This window comes from Jaculus jaculus, chromosome 10 (assembly GCF_020740685.1).
Source record: "Jaculus jaculus isolate mJacJac1 chromosome 10, mJacJac1.mat.Y.cur, whole genome shotgun sequence".
NCBI lineage: Eukaryota > Metazoa > Chordata > Mammalia > Rodentia > Dipodidae > Jaculus > Jaculus jaculus.
The window spans coordinates 51,558,511-51,571,496 of NC_059111.1; the positions used below are offsets into that span (position 1 = coordinate 51,558,511).

General features: G+C 34.6%; 1 protein-coding gene across 1 annotated transcript in view; it reads right to left on the minus strand.

The window, feature by feature from the left end:
* The window catches only part of Sema3a (semaphorin 3A), a 427,884-nt gene extending 415,111 nt beyond the window's left edge, over positions 1-12,773 (minus strand). The window contains exon 1 of the mRNA XM_045160315.1: positions 12,695-12,773. The gene's annotated coding sequence lies outside the window, so the exon portion shown is untranslated. The remainder of the gene's footprint in view (positions 1-12,694) is intronic.
* Positions 12,774-12,986: the final 213 nt, after the last annotated feature.

The following is a 12,986-nucleotide window of genomic DNA, read 5'->3' on the forward strand; positions in this document are numbered from 1 at the left end:
CAAATTTCATTGTGTAGTTTTTATTTTCTTAATGTTGTGTAGAATTCTATTGAGTAGATATACCACACCTTAGTTATCATTTATTCTATTGATGAACATCTGTGTTGATTCCAGCTCTTAGCTATTATGAATTGAGCTGCTATAAATACGGTTGAGCAAATCTCTCTAGACAGAGGCTTGAAAGTTTTAGGGCATATGCCCAGTAAGGGAATAACTGGGCCTGTTGGTAACTCTACAGTCAGCTTTTGTAGGAGTCTCCATATTGCTTTCCAAAGTGATTGTACCATCTTATATTCCCACCAACAATGGATGGATGAGGGTTCCTATTTCTCCACATCCTCACCAGCATTTACTTTCATTTGATTTTTTGGTGTTTGCTATTCTTGCTGGGGCAAGGAGGAATCTCATAGTTGTTTTAATTTGCATTTCCCTGATGATTAGGCATGATGGACATTTTCTGAAGTGTATGTTTGCCATTTTTATTTCCTCCTCTATGAAATGCCTGCCCAGACCTTTGCCCCATTTTGTGAGTTGGTTGTGTGACTTTTAATTGTTTAGGATTTTGAATTCTTTGTAGATTTTAGAGATTAGGCCTCTGTCAGTTGGATAATCAGCAAATATTTTCTCCCATTCTGTGGGTAGTCTATTGGCTTTGCTTATTGTATGCATATCTGTGAAGAAACTATTCAGCTTCATGTGATCCCTTTGGTTTAGTGACTATTTAAGATCTTGGCTACTGGAGTTTTGTTCAGAAAGACTTTGTCCATTACTATATCATGGAAAGTAAGGCATTGGTGTGGGTACAATGAAGACTGAACTTAATCTTCTACAGCTTCTCCCTCTGTGTCTGTCTGTCTGTCTGTCTGTCTCTCTCTCTCTCTCTCTCTCTCTCCCCTCTTTAACTCTTTCATATTAGTTATCTTTTTCTTCCTTCTCTTAGTGGGCACTGACCTGTAAGTCCCAGCAGGTGGCTATCATCCACAATAAGCTTTTGATCAGAGACACCTACAAGGTTTCCTAAAAGAATGACAGATTTCTATCAGAGTACTTGAGGATCCACCAAAGGTTAGTGGTAAGACCCTACTGCTAAAGACACCATATGCAGTTGACAAGTAACATGGAGTGACATGGCTGGAAGAGAATCAGTCCCCAGACAGTTAATTCATCTAGTGCCAGAAGGTGCTGCAAAGGTGACTGGGAGAAAATGACCAATATCTGTACAAGCAACTCATGGTCTAACCTACTTAATAGAAAATAACCTGTTGTGATGGCCACACATGTTCAATAGTGGCGCACAGCCATGGTGGGAAACCAACTACTCTTGATTTGGCTAACTGATCTTCTCAGTGGAACAGAACCAATAGCTGGAGCCAAGAAAGAAGTTAGAACCGTATCCAAACATGAGCCTGATCTCCATTATCAAACTACCACCAATTATGGGCTACAAGAGGGCCTAGACCTTGGGCTGGAGAGATGGCTTAGCAGTTAAGCACTTGCCTGTGAAGCCTAAGGACCCTGGTTCGAGGCTCGATTCCCCAGGACCCACGTTAGCCAGATGCACAAGGGGGCACACACATCTGGAGTTTGTTTGCAGTGGCTGGAAGCCCTGGCGTGCCCATTCTCTCTCTCTCTGCCTCTTTCTCTGTCTGTCGCTCTCAAATAAACAAATAAAAATAAACCTAAAAAAATTAAAAAGAGGGTTTACACCTATTAAATTGTCTGTAAAAAAAAATAAGGGTATCCCATTTATCTGGTGCTAACTTTACTCTCTGTTGGAAAATCTGTTTGTCTTTTTCAGATAGACACAGATCCTAAGGAGAGAACCACCCCATCAAAGCACAAAAGTGCCCCAGATGAAACTAAGAATAATTGGCAAAACAAACAAGGGTGCTGTTTTCTTGGTGAACCTGGTACCAGCACAAGGGTGAAGGAGATCAACACAGAGAATAATCAACTCCTAGTATATCAGATATCCAGAGACACAGAGGCTCCCAACACCTCATCACTGAGGCAGACCCAAAATGAACCCAACAGGGAAATTTGCAGAAGAGGGGTGGAAAGTATGTCAGAGCCACACATTGGGTCATGATACCCAACGACATTTCCTCCTACCCATAACTGTGGGCTAACTCCACAATGCATGACCCATATACCTCAACAAGGAGGGGCTGGGTGGGGGGTGGAGGAGGCTAACAATGGTACCAACTTGACTTCACTGAGTACAAAACTAATTGTTAAAAAATAATAGAATAAAATGATCTTAAAGTTTAAAAAAAACAGAAACTTGCTACTAGAAATATTCTAGACTAAGATAAAATAGCTTATCTCCAGAAGCTGTTTGAGAGTTGTCATTACACTAATCTTTGCTACACATCCAATTCCAGCATTGGATTTTACATAACCTATCTACCATTTATATAAAATAAATGTTGTTAATACTTGAATTCTAAGCAATAGTGTTTGAAATTGTATCAAATATTAATTATGGAAATTCTGTTAGTAGATAGTGATATTTATCATTATATGTAGGTTTAGATATGATATATATCTAGAACTGTCTATATCCACACACATATACTTACACTTTTGTTAAAATATATATTTATTTACTTGATGTAGTGGCTTGTTTCATACCCCAGGAAGGCTTAGGACTCACTGTATAGATCAGGCTGGCCTCAAACTTGTGCATCAGAGAGTCCAGCCTCTGTCTCTTGAGTGTTGTGACTGACAGGCATGGGCTACCATTCCTGGCTCACTTTCCCATTTTAAAAGATATTTTACAAATGAAATAATCTTTTATTTACTATGTATCAATTCTATTTAATTTTACTTCTAAACCATATCTAATAATCAAACCTAAAAGCAGGTCTTGCTCAATTTTTCTATGTCCCAAAACACAAATAACACTCCATTTTTTAACTTATACTATGTTTTAAGAAAGTGGCCTGAAAATGATAAGTTAAACATAGATATATCATTGAGTAGAAAATTTTCTGAAGTGTGTTTTTAACATTATAACTACTTATTTAGAAGAAGTTATTAAATGAAGGGAAATTGAACTTCATAATTAAATTTCAATCTTTACAACATACCTTTTAATGAGAAAAGTATGCAGTTTGGAGATGTATATATATACATATGTGTGTGTGTAATAAGTCTTGCATCTACCAGAAATGATAATAATAAATGATATCAGGCCTTGAGAGATGGCTTAGCAGTTAAGGTGCTTGCCTGTGAAGCCAAAGGACCCAGGTTTGATTGCCTAGGACCCACATAAAGTCAGATGCAGAAGGTGGTACGTGTGTCTAGAGTTTGCAGCAGCTGGAGGCCTTTGCTACCTATTTTCTCTCATTCTCTCTCTCTTTCTATCTGCCTCTTGCTCTATCTCTCTCAAATAAATAAATAAAATGATTTCAATTGTCATTCAATTTTAATTACTTTAGTTGAGTTTTTAATTATCCTGTCCTTAAATAAAGACAAATAATAGAAAGATATTCCTAAGAATCCAAGTTTTGGATGATAACACTCAGTTCTGATAGACATTCACAGTGACATTTAGGATTTTATTTCCTTACTATTAACATCTTGTAAATATAATAAATTCTGAAATCTTTATTATGGATGAAGCTTTATCAATTAGAAAGCAAGTAAGATAGTAAAGGCAAGCACTGCTGTATGCTACCAGTGTCTACACAAAGCTGTTATGTACGAACTGCAATAAGGCCTAAGGTCCACACATGGCAAGTAATATGACATATTTCTTGGAATTCAGGCTTGCAAATGAGTTCCTAAATGAACTAATAAATTCAGAGTCTTTTGCTAGATTTTCAAGGTGTTACATTGAAAGAAACCATAATTACAAGTGTATTTATATACTTCAAACTTTTTCAAATTTATTCTATAGCAAATGATTAAATCATTTTTTTTAAAAACTCATATCTCAAAAATGTTAGAAGTTAGAAGTTATTATATGACTTTATTTACTTTTTTCACTTGAATTCTGGAAAATATTTTTAAATTTCATGGTACTATTCACACATTTTGTAAGAAATCTCTTAATAGACTTCACTAACTTACACAAACAAATTTAATTTTGTTATAAAATTCTGATGAGTCAGAAGGAAAACAAATACAAATATGGTAAAACAGGTTGCTGTTTATTCAAAAGCAGTAAAATGAAATAAATGGTTCCAAATAAAGGTTGAACCTGGTTGCCTTCATTCTTTCCCATGGCACATGGACCTCACAGTCAAGTTTAGAGACATGAAGTAAACAAATATTAGATCAACTTTAAAAGTAAAGAAATATGGATAGACAAGAGAAGGAAAAAAATCAAAAGAAGTACCACTCTATAAATCTATCAGGAAAGGTAAAACAGGGCATTTGTGACTACACTAAGTCAGTTAATACTATATTAGCCATATGTAAACATAGTGCAGAGATAAGACAATAAAGCAGACAACTTTTTTTTCAACAAATGTAAGGAATAAATCAGGAAGATACTACGTTTCCTCAGTTCTGTTTGTAGTAGTTAGATGCCCTAGAGTATCTGTTCTTTCTCTCTCTACCTGCCTTTCTCTACGCACAAATTAATAAATATATAAAATATTTAGAGAATAATAGAACATACGGCTGGAGGGATTGCTTAGTGGTTAAGGCATGTGCCTGCAAAGCCAAAAGACCCTGGTTCAATTCCCCAGGACCCACATTATCCAGATGCACAAGGGAATGCATGTGTCTGTAATTCATTTGCAGTGGCTGGAGGCCTTGGCGTGCCCATGCTCTCTCTCTATCTCTTCCCCTCTTTCTCTGTGTATTCTCTCATTTCTGGAAAATCTTATGATTGCTTGAAAGTAGTTTTACTGTTGGTTGTGTCTGTGTGTGGATGTTTTAGGTACCTTAAGGATGGTTTGAATGTTTCTCATGTAATTTTCTATAGTACATTTATTGGTAAAGAACAAAAAGTTTGAAGACAATTTTTCTGAGATAAATATATATTTTATTAAGACTAAATAATTATATGACTCTACATTAGTTCTTATCTTCAAGAATGAGTTACCAGTAAAACAATGGCACTTCATAGCAATATTGAAAAAACTTAAAAACTAATAGCTAATAATAAACTTAATATTCTATTTTTCAACATTGAATAACAATTTTTGATGGTGACCAAAGGCAGGCATGACCTGCCCAGGTCATGCTCATTGGAATCCTCATGTTCTTTTTCAGTAATAGATTCTTATAAAATGTGACATCTTTGATGTTTCTCAGGGACTAGCACATGAAATCCTTTCTGGTATTTATGGCAGACTTATGTTAACCATTTGCATTTGCATAATTACATAAAGATGTAGCATTTTCACTATAGTTTTATATCAACATCTTTCAATATATTTGCTCATTATTTGATTTAAGGGTGCTAACATCATGGAAGGATAAAATTGCAAACTGAGCAAAATGGCAAAGTTTTCACTGTACTGTGTGAACTGGACTTGGGACCACTTGAAGGTAGGACAGTGTAGGTTTTCTCTGTACCTGTGTGCCATCTTTCTACTAGAGAGATGCTAACTCATTAATCCACTGAAATAAACTTGCTACATATAAAATGGATAGGGGAAATGAGAATGGTAACTGGGCAACAGAAGTGATGTGAGGTGTACCAGTGAGCAACTAGATGGAGGAAGGAAATAGATGATGTGTTCTGACACACATCACCCAACTGCTTCAGAAGCTAAAGTAGCAAGAGATGGTTATTCTATGAACATCTGCTTAAATTCCCCTTCAGCAGTCATATCATCTGACAGATTCCCAACACACATTATTGAAAATTCCATTCATCAAAGATAAAGGGAATGAATTATATGGAAAGAGTTATTCTTGACCTAATTTTAGCCTACATAGAATTGATTCATTAAGTGAGAAAAATAGGAACTCTAGAAGGAAGGAAACATACTGGCCTAAAGCACTTCAAGATCTGGGTTTTTACTGTTTGCACTATCGGGCATTTAAATATACACACCCACATCCTGAGGCAATCGCTGATAAATTGCTGGTACATTTCTTCTAGTACATAAAATAATTTATCAGTGTTATTTAGTTCAAATTCCCAGTGATTTAAAAAAAATGCAGCTCTATATATTTTAACTGTAGACATGAAACATACAATTTTCTATTTTTGTATTTAGTTTTATTAAATAAAGATGTTCCCATTTTACTACATGTGATTATCCTAAATTGAATAGATATTTAACAATAAAATTTATGGTTTAGAGAACATCATGATTGTCAATTCCCACCCAGTCCACTCCTTACTTATACAGCAGCCATGATTTCTAAGGGAACACTGTTATTAATACCAGCTGCTGCTACAGCCTTGGTTGAACTAGGCCAATGTTTCTTAGCATTCATTTGACCTAATAAGCACTAGACTGCCTCAAAAACTTTACAAGTGCCCTACAATGTCAAAACTTCTTTAAAGCATTAGCATATAATATACTTCTTTCCCTCTCATTCTCCAGTGACTGAACAGCATACTACTCATGAGACAGCATCATTGTGGGGTGAGGGGGTAAACCCAACAAACTGGCCTGTTTATGAGAGAGACGGGGAAAGAGATAACTGGCATGCCAGAGCCTCTACTGTAATCGAACTCCAGCTGTGTGCAGCACCTTGTGCTTATATGCAACTTTCTGCATGTGTCACCTTGTGTATCTGGCGTATGTGGGGTCTGAAGTGTCAAAATGGGTCCTTAGTCTTTGTAGGCAAGTGCGTTAACTGCTCAGTTATCTCTCCCACCCAAGATGGAATTTTTGAGCTAGCACCAGACACTGAAGGCCAATGCAGGTGAAGAACGCTTCCAATTAAGAAAGACTGTGAAGTATTCTGAAATATTAAAATGCTAATTCTTCATTGATAGTTTGGGGAAATATTGTCATTTCAATATGTACTGATGTCAACACAAAATTGGTCTATTATATATTTTAAATGGAGTGATAAATAAATACTAAAACACATTTTAAATTTTCTAATAGAATAGATATTGATAGATGTGTACTAACATGTTTATAGGTTTCATATGTCTTTAAGAATATATAATTAACAAATTTCATCTATGAGGATAATATTGTCAAGAAATACTGTCTGAATTCAAAATTTATATAATCACATTTGTTTAAAATAGTTAAAATTATAAATGTATAAAATATTTAAATATTTTTAAATTGGATTATCAAATATTTAACACATTTTAATATTTTTGATAGTCAAGTTTGGAAATCCACCATCCACTTGGGTTACAGCTTCTTATATTTTTAATATTTAGTTGTTTGAATTTTGGATTTATATTTTCAATTATAATCCAAATACTTAAAAAATACAGTTACTTTGGGTACTGAGTACATTTTTTCCATCATACATTCTATCTAAATGTTTTATTATATAAATGCATATTATTGTGTAGAAAGAGAATCTAAACACTCTTTCCATATGTAAAAACAAATGTTCTTTTTGTATTATTATGCTGTTACTAATTTTTCAGTAATAATTATGGTACAGAGGCAAAATTCATTGTAAAAGAATGAGAACTCAAAAAGTATCAAAACTTATTTGGAGGACTTTTAGATATTCATTTTTCAGAATAAACTGTTCAGGTTACTCAGCCCCTGAGAAGAGAGAGAGAGACTAAAGAATGAGAAAGAAGTGACAGAAAAAGGAAAGCAAAGAACAGAGAGAGAAAGAGAGAGAGAATGAACTCTGTAATAATTAATATTCTTTTAACACAGAATTTTTTTTTTTTTTTGAGTTTGGGTTTCACTCTAGTCCAGGCTGACCTAGAATTCACTAAGTAGTCTCAGGATTGCATTGAACTCACAGCAATCCTCCTACCTCTGGCTCCTGAGTGTTGGGATTAAAGGTGTGTGCCACCATGCACAGCTCAGAATTCTTAATATGGTTATCTTCAATTGCATCAGTTTTCCTGTAACCGCCCCCCCCCCTACCAAAATCTGTTCTTTACTGCTGAAACAAACCTCACTATCTCATCTTATCTTATCTTTTTTTCTCTCTATTTTCACTCTTCTGATCTATTGTGACTAGTGCTACAACAAACATTGATGTGAATGTACCTCTGAAGCATGCTAGCCTGAAGTCTTTGGGGTAAGTACTCAAGAGATAATATTTTATATTTTATTTTATTAGTGATACCTACATCTTTTATAAATTGTATATGTACACATGACATAAAATAGAACTTAAAACTTCCTAGGGATACAGAGTAAGCCAGCATGAGGTAAGAAAGAGGAGGGAGACAAAAATGTTTGGTAGGGGTCATGAGGGGTGACTATGCTCAACATACAACATATGGTTGTATGGAAACTTAAAAGAACATTTTTTAAATAAAATGCATTTGGCTAAAGTTACACTTCTTGGTCAAGGCTGCATTCATTTCACTCCAGAAACATATAGGATAAAATTCTCATTCTCTCTTTCTCTCCTTGCAAAAAAAAAAAAATGTAAATTTTCAATTTGGAGTCTAAGATAAACTTGTTTCAACTCATGCAAGGCATTTTATATGTTTAGTGTGTTTGAGAATATATCTTTTTTGTGTTCTATATCGATTTTGAGGGAAATTTTACTACTTGTCATCTTTCTTTGTATTCAAATAGAAAAAGAACTTTTTATGTGTTCCAGGAGTGAATGATGAGTATATAAAAGTAATTTTTGGCCACATGGATCGGAAGAAGATCTTTTTTTAATTTTTTTTATTTTTTTTTATTTGAGAGCGACAGACACAGAGAGAAAGACAGATAGAGGGAGAGAGAGACAATGGGCATGCCAGGGCTTCCAGCCTCTGCAAACGAACTCCAGACGCGTGCGCCCCCTTGTGCATCTGGCTAACGTGGGACCTGGGGAACCAAGCCTCAAACCGGGGTCCTTAGGCTTCACAGGCAAGCGCCTAACCGCCAAGTCATCTCTCCAGCCCAGGAAAAAGATCTTTGGATGGGGGAGCAGACAGTGTGATGGGGTAGGATACATCTGAACATACTATATGGCACTACATATGTGATATAGTAATAAAACAAATCCAAATACTTAAAAAATACAGTTACTTTGGGTACTGAGTACATTTTTTCCATCAGTGCCTAACCTCATGTAACAAGAAATATGGTTATATTCATCACTATTTCATGGCGATAAACTGAGATATAAAGAAGCAGAAGAGATTGGATGCTTAGGTCAGTGAGAATCTTGAAAAATACAGTATTCAACAACCTCATTGTGCAGACTTAAAAGAATACCAGGAGCTTGTCTTTTCAATAGTCATTTGAAAATGTTAAATAATTTATGCAAAATGGACTATATATTATATATAGAATACATTTATATATATTTATATTACATATAGTATATGCCAGGTGGTAATATATTTGCTTTGTGTGATATATTGTTTAACAAAATCTCTGACCTTAAAGATATGCATTTCTAATTATTTTTTTATTAAAATTTATTCATTTGAGAGTGACAGAGAAAGAGGCAGAGAGAAAGAGAGAGAGAGAAAGACAGAGAGAGAGAGACACGGAGAGAGGGAGGGAGGGAGAGAATGGGCGCGCCAGGGCTTCCAGCCACTGAAAATGAACTCCAGACATGTGTGCCCCCTTGTGGCATCTGGCTAACTTGGGTACTGGAGAAGCAAGCCTCAAACTGGGGTCCTTAGCCTTCACAGGCCAGCGCTTAACCACTAAGCCATCTCTCCAGCCCCATTTCTATTATTGATGACTGACAATAAACAAGCTACCAAATAAATACCAAATGTGACATTGAATAGTGACTAATGTTGTGGTGACAGGTAAAGTGAAGGGACTAGATACTGGATGGATGCACTATTTCTTTCAGGTTTCTGAGATAAGGTTTTTACAGAGATGCTGAAGTGTGGTGGGAGGTGAGGTTGAGCTGATACAGTGACACACCACTCTGGATCACTTTCTTGGTAGCAGCTGTGAGACACTGTTCTGGGTGAGTGAGAAACAGGAGAAATGATGACCTATAATATTGTTCAAAACAGAGTTCTGGGCTGGAGAGAGGGCTTAATGTTTAAGGCATTTGCCTGCAAAGCCAAAGGATCCTGGTTTGATTATCTAGGACCCACATAAGGCAGATGCACAAAGAGGCACATGCATCTGGAGTTTGTCTGCCATGGCTGGAGGCCCTGGTGAGGTCCTTCTCTCTCTCTCTTTCTCTTTCTCTCTCTCTCAAGTAAATAAATAAAATATTTTAAAAGGAGAAAATAGAATTCCCTCGGGAAGGCATGTGGGACTTTATCATAAAATGTAAAAGGTACCACAGGAGCATTCAAACATAGGAATTAGATGATTATATTGACACTGTAAAATGATTGTTCTGGGTGCTATGGCAAAACAAAACTATAGAGGCAAAGGAGAAGACAGATACCTCAGTCAAGTAAGAGATGATGGCTTTGTAATGGGAAAGGAGAGGTAGGAGTATTGGAAAATGGTGCCTTAAATTTGCGTAGGAAATAATACAATTTTACTTCAGTTCCAACTATTAATAGTGCAAAGGTATAATACTTTTTCTAGCATTCTTTCTATTTAGTATAGGATGTCATTTCTGGTTATACAAGGGTATGTTATGTCCTTCTGTCAAGTAGTGAGATAGTGTTCTACTACTGTAGGTTTTTCATTATCCATAACTTGGGTACATATGTATATAAATATAACTCAGAGAATACCTTCATATAAAATTCAAATTTACAAATAGGTCCTTTTATAACTCATTATTTTAGTTAAACAATTACATTTTCACTAACAAAGAATGAAATTTCACTATTATTGAGCATTTTAGTAATATTTCTACAATTAAAATTGACAGTATTGAATTTGGATTAATCATTTAAGAAAGTACCAACTTAGTCCAGGCAAAGAAAAACTTTGTACTTTTGAGGAAAAACATGAACTGATGTAGAACTTCTTGAGGAGTGCAAGAAAATTTAGTGTGGTAATTCCTGCAGACAACAATGCATAAACATTACCTCTACAGGTTAGTTCACATTCTATAGCCCATTTTGAGAGTTATCTGTGTATGTGTGTGGCCAACATGTATAATTTAATACACAAGTTTCACCAACACTTACATAAATATTAGAAATCATAACATTATAATTCCCATTGGGACTAAGGTATTAGATCTTTCTAGAAATGATTTTTATAAGCTCAGCTGTACTATTAAATTCTAGGTAATTATCAGCCTCATTTTCCTTATTTCTCAACAATCCATTTAATTTGTATTCCCTAGCCTATCCAAGGCACTTAATATACACTTAATTATTTAGAGCTCAAAAATACCATTGAAAATAGGTGTGTTCTCATATGATAGGGAATCAATTACATTCATACAAATGAAGTATTCTATGAAATTTTTGTTACTAAAAAAATAATTACAAAAATATAATTATATAAACAAGCTAGCTAATACAGTATGCTCCCAGGTAGAAGTTGAAAGCTTCCCTGGTTTCTTCATGGTACTAACAGAGTGAATGATACCATCAAACTAGATGAAAAATGAGAATGCTACCCAATGAGAGATGAAGCTAGTAAACTGAAAATAAATAGACAAAAGAGATGATATATTATAAATAGGTGGGTAAGTACATAGACAGATGATAGATAGATAGATAGATAGATAGATAGATAGATAGATAGATAGATAGATGATAATATTAGATAAAGAGTTGGAAATACAGATATAAATGAATTATAATATGTAAATAAATAAATGCATTATATTTACATATAGTTGTACATGCATAAATGGTTAGATACACATGTGCATATGTTACATTATACAGATTTATACGCATGCACAAAATACATATGTGTTTTTTCCCATACTCACAGGGGAACAGTTTGGTAGAAGCTATTACACTAATTACATTCTTCACATACTATCCATGTTGTCCCTTCAGAAGCTTCGTATATAATCTGAAATGCATACATGTGCCAGAATGTACATTTTTGTTGCCAAGACTTGTGTCCAAGACCTTTTTATCTTTGCCATGGACTTCAGGAGTGATAGATAGATGAGGTAGTTAGGATGTGTGGAAATTGATGTTAAAATAGATGTTTAAAATTTGTTTTACTTGTTTATAACAAACTGAATTAATTATGTACCTTAATTCAGAACCAATATGATATTTCAAAACATCAAGTCAAATTAGAGCTTATTAATATTTAACACTGGTCAACAGTTTTAGATTTGTACTCTGATGTAGAATATGTCTATATATTTTGAAATGTAAATCTCTAATAAAGGTTTTGAACTTTCATGTGAAATTTGATGATTATTTATGTCTCAGATTTTCAGATTATAGTATCAATTTGCAAGAAGAAAATAAAACAGTAGAAAAATAAGAAACTAAATTATATAATTACTAAATATACATAATTACATATATGAGGGTTGTCATAATTGGGAAATAATATCCTGTATATTTGGTTTGGGAAAAATGAATTACTTTATTGGATGCTTTTTCACTTTGACACTGTTACAATAAGGATTTCTAATACAAGAACATCAAGATGTTGATAATCTCTTGAAAGCTATTTAGGTTCCACCTCAAGTCAAATGCCCCTAAAGAAACAAATGTCTTTTACAGATAAAATGTTTCCTCCCACTTACGCACTTCAATGCAAGACCTCTTCTTGATGAGTAATTCCTTTAGGACTTTCTACACTCCCCCATGTATCGTTCTTTAAAGTAGTCTGAAAAGAAAAAAAAGAAAAATCCAAACTTTATATCTGACCTTTATCAAAATTCCAACATTACATTAAAAGTAAAATTTTTTAAAAAGCTGTCTATCCACTGCCAATGACTCTTCTAGGACCCCTTAGGAAAGTTTCTGCTCTATGTCTCTTATACTTACATCTTTTTCCACTCATCACTAACCACTCACATCATGCTTATCTCCTTCTCTG